Here is a 5,228-nt window from a genome sequence, read left to right as displayed (position 1 = left end):
AATAAGTCAGTTTCACGCTAGTTCTTTTAAAGTAAATTTTTGCATAACATTTAGATATCTACTATTTGTATGTTTCACAGCATGCTTTCGATAAACATCGACTTCACATCACTGCGGTTGTTCTGGCTATATCACACAATTAACAAGAAAATTATACCTTATTATTTTACATAATCATGCAATGAAAATAAAAATTACATAAACCGATTNGCAGGCGCAAAGTTTGTTTTACAGGTCTATTCTGCACGTTACCGGACATTTTATTACCAGTAAATTTTATTACCGAAAAATGTTACCACTTCTTGTAACCGGCATTCTGGCATACTGGTAACGCTGTCAACAGTGCGAAACTCACCATCCGCCGTTTGTTTGCGTGTGGTAGAAAGTTGAATTTCAATTTACAAGCAAACACAAGATGGACATGAACAAGTAAGTAGNGTAATTTTTCCAAAATATCGTAAAGAAAAATCGATACATTTTCACACTAGATAGATTATTTTGTTACTAAAAAGAATTTGTCAATCTTTGCGAACTGAAACGCGANATATATGCGAAAAATATTGACCTTTTTTTTAAAAAGGCTGAAAACAACGAGGAAAATATTCCGCCACCATATTCAGAGGGATTAACTGAAGTGTTGCCTTCTTTCTCTGCCGGCATATCGGAAGACGTAGTGGAAATTTCTCTTCAAAGATGTCCTTCCCCGTTTTGCATCACTTTCTGCGAATCGCCCAGTCCTCCAGCTTGTAGTGCTTCAGCTCCTAGTAGTGTTTTGCCCCCCGTATCACGCTCTCGAAGGAAGACATTTCGCAGTGAAATTCTGGAAATTGTCCAGCGTGATATGAGGGAGCGCAGAGAGGAGCAATCAAGACTGGCTGATTCGCTAAGCAATTTGGGGAACGGCCTTTCATCTCTTGCTGGTGTAATTTAGGAGCTGATTTCTCTGCAAAGACAGCAGCAGAATTAAGAACTGCACATATCGAGCTCTAACCGCCAAAGAGACGTAAGCGACATTTTTCTAATTTTCTTTTTGATGCATATGTACACTCACCAGATAATTTTTCCGCACAGTGTTTTTTTTAATATTTGCAATGTTTCTCATAAACAATTTTTTCGCACAACACTTTTTTTGAACTACAAAACTGCATACTCAAAAAAATTCTTAAAAATTTTAATTAAAAGTTGAAAATTTTGGTGAAAATTTGTCGAATTTTCCTCAATTTTGTTAAAACTTTGAATCAGAATGAACTATATTTCTATTAAAAATAAACGAAAAAAAATATTACGAAAAACATTGCAAATATTTAAAAAAGAAACACTGGACGGAAACATATTCTGGTGAGTGTATATACTCCTAGAGCATCAAGATGCATTTCTGCATCAAAAAGAATACTCAAAAAAGGTCGCTCACTTTTTTTTGGCGGTTAGGGCTCGATGTATATAAGGCTGAATAAATTTTTTGTTTTTGTTGAATTATTTCTTTTTTTTATATAGTTAGTATTAAATTTTATTCCTGAAACATATACATATACATATATACTAAGAACTAGCACATGTACATATATAAATAAGTTTTTTTTTCATATATTATAAGTAGATGAAATTCGAAATTAAGTGTGACTTTATCTTTTAACATACCATATAAGCATTTGAAATGAAATGTGATATGAATTGATATTTTATAACCCAAGTACCTACATAAATGAATTAAAGCGACAATGAATTCAGCTATCCAATATTTATTCTTTTTATTAAATCAAATTTCATGCTGGGGTTAAAAAAACTTAAAAGCTTGACATTCTTTTCTTAAAAACTATTTATTCCAAAGGATGAAAAAATATAATATATTCGGTGCTATGATGAGTATCGTCATCGTCGACGATCTTCCGGCCATCATTCAAACGGCTGACGATGGGCGTATATAAACGTATAGCTTATTATCTATCAAAAACCATATAAATCTAAATTGCAAAAATTTTAACAAATCAGAAGTCTGAGCAAAATTTCAAGCCTTTTATTCAGAACTTTTAGAAAGTATTTGGGTATGCAGTTTTATAGCCCATTTAATTCTAATATAATGAAGTACAAGTTTCAAGTTGCTAAAACATTGGTTGATTTTTAGAGATATTTTAGAAACTTCAGACTTGCACTTTGTTGTACTACAATTAAATGGGCTATGCAAATGCATACTCAAAAATTTTCTAAACATTCTGAATAAAAGGTTGATTTTTTTTGAGACTTCTGTTCTGTTTCTAGCTTTTGCACAAAGTATGTAATTTAGATTTATATGGTATTTGATAGATAATAAGCTTTACCTTTTAAAAAAAACAAAGAAAAAATTTCAGAATGAAAAACGTTGCGAAAATTGTAAAACTATCACTATATCATTTGAGTGTGAGTTACTGTATATTATCTTAATAAAAAGTAATATACTACGCTATATGGTTGATTAAATGTCGGCGAACTCTTTCACCTTCTCGGTGGAGGTGACTGCTAGTTGCATTCGAGGATTCTGTAATTAGTTCCCAACTTTCTTCTTCTTCCAACTCCACTTCATCATTTGGCCACAATTTCACCATAATATTGTGTAAAATAAAGCAAGTGTTTACTATTATAGTCACAACCTCTGGGCTATAATGCAACGTACGATGCTGTGAAATGCATCGAAAACGTGACTTAACTACGCCGAATCCCCTTTCTACAACATTGCGTGCTTTGCAGTGCATTTTGTTGAACTTTTCCTCTTGCAAAGACGCTGATTCAGCCAAGGGAGTAATCAGCCAAGGCTCTAATGGATATCCCTGATCACCAAGGAGCAAACTCCCTCTTGATGTGCTCATGAATGAACGCACTTTCGATGTTGTCCATAAGCCTGAGTCATGGCAGGATCCCGGAAAGTTAGCATTAATGGCCAAAAATCTTAATTTATCATCACATACTGCTTCAACATTAACACTATAGTAACCCTTTCTGTTCATATAGAGACTGCAGGGTTTTGTTGGGTCATTCTTCGGTGGACAGATCAGCGCCACATGTGTGCAGTCGATTGCACCAACAACTCCTTTCAATCCGAACTTTGTATAGAATCTAGCCAAAATTTAAAAACTCATGAGCACATTTACACATACTTAATTTGTTGGTAGATTAACCAGCTTTTATAGCCAATTGTTCCTCGTTTGTGACAGGAAATGTTACTTCCGATGACTTGTGCTTCACGATCAGGTTGCATATATATTTAATTACCCGTGAAGCAGACGATTGACTGAGTGGAGCGTAGATATTGTTCGCGATACATTTTTGGTACGAACCATTCGCCAAGAAAGTGAGGCAGCAAAAAAATCTCACAGCAAACGGCAAGGACGTTCTCTGCATATCCTTTGGAAATAGTTCCTGTATTAGCATCTTAGATAGATAGATAATTAATAGAGGCATGCACTGCGACCAGCAGGTCTATTGTGCCCTCAACCATTTACAGTACCTCATCTAATCCTAGAGAGCCCAAAAATTTGAGGAGATCCCCAGGGATTAGCGATTGTATTGCTTCGTTACTTGGCCAGTAGTGGCCCAGGTGCCTCTCCCGTCTTCTCGCGACCGCCACGCATTCGCTAAGCAGGTGCACGGGAGTCTCCTCGGTCACGTCGCAGAAACGACATAGGTCGTTGGACCAAATCCCTAGCTTGTGTAGGTGGCCTCTCAGTCTGCAGTGACCCGTCAGAAAACCTGTTATGATCCTTAGTTTTCCTTTGGATAGATTGATAACTGCCCTGTACCTCGTGAGGTTGTAGCCTCCCAGTAGTTGTTTTGCTTGACGTAAACCTGTAGTGTTGCGCCAGTGTTGATTCCTTTGTATGTTCCTTTCTTGCCTAAGCTCCTCCTTGATTGTACTGGGTCCAATCGCTAGGAAGGGCTCAGGCCCTGTAGGCGACGAGGCGGCCGCCAATCTAGCTAGTCGGTCCGCTTCTTCGTTGCCCGCAACTCCTATGTGTCCTGGTACCCAAGTTAATTGGATTTTGTTGTGCTCTGCCAGGCTGTTGAGCCTATCTATGCACTCAAGAACCAAGGATGACTTGACCTTGGCTGTCTCTCAATATTAAAATTCTCTCATTACGGTAATTCCTCCGTAGGTTAATCTCTGCACACAGAATGATGGCATAGACCTCCGCCTGGAAGATACTCGGGTACGCCCCCATAGGTACCGAGAGCTGTAGCCTCGGCCCGTAGACGCCAGCCCCAATGCCTTCCGGAGTCTTCGAGCCGTCTGTGTACCATTGCAACGAGCTCGATTGGATCAGCCTCTCCATGAGAGAGGAGCTCCAGGTCGCCTTGGTGCAAAGCTCTATTTTGAAATTCCTGTCAAAGTTAACCACCTTAGGCCTGTCGTCTCTGGGGAGTAAAGCTAGCGGAACTTGGGAGCCTAGCTTGTCTCTGTTCCTTAATGATATAGTTCTGCCCCTGCCAAAGCCTTCCCTCGCGAAATTTAGTAGAGTTCGCTTTGCAGCCTGTTCTATGGTAAGGTGCAGCGGCTCGAGCTCGAGAATCACCTCCAGCGCTGCCGTCGGACATGTGCGCATTGCCCCCGTAATGCATACACATGCCAGACGTTGAAGCTTGGTGAGGGATTGCCTCACCGTGGTGAGGGTGGTTCTCGAGGCCCAAGCCACTGCTCCATAGGTGACTATTGGTCTAACTATCATGGTATACATCCATCTCAGAATCCTGGGACTGCAGCCCCAGGTCTTTCCTGCCAGGCGTTTGCATACCATTAGTGCCCTCGTAGCTTTGGAAGTGACCGCGTCAACATGTGCCTTCCACAGAAGTTTAGAATCCAGGATTAGTCCTAGATATTTAACTTCGGTGGCGACGTTGATGGCGACCCCATTCAAAGAAATGTTCCTCATGCCTGGAAGCGTTCTTCTTCTAGTGAAAGGGACAATAACCGTTTTAGAGGGGTTGATGCTGAGGCCCATTTCCACGCACCAGCCTCTTGCCAGGTTTAGTCCCCTTTGCACTATATCACATAGAGTGCTCACGAACTTTCCTCTGGCGATATTTATCCGTGACATTGTCCGTGAGAATCCGTAGAAGTTCGTCCACAACTAGGCTCCCTGCGGGCAACCTTTTGTAGTTTTTAACTGTACCACGCTGTCCCCGATATCGGTTTCAGCGATTCTTGAATTTAGTAGCCTGGCTATCCACCTGCGGATCGTTGCCTGCACATTGCGTTTTTC

Source organism: Rhagoletis zephyria, unplaced genomic scaffold (genome assembly GCF_001687245.7).
Source record: "Rhagoletis zephyria isolate East Lansing unplaced genomic scaffold, Rhagoletis_zephyria_1.1 Rzeph_scaffold_00849, whole genome shotgun sequence".
Taxonomy (NCBI): domain Eukaryota; kingdom Metazoa; phylum Arthropoda; class Insecta; order Diptera; family Tephritidae; genus Rhagoletis; species Rhagoletis zephyria.
This window is presented reverse-complemented; position numbering follows the sequence as displayed.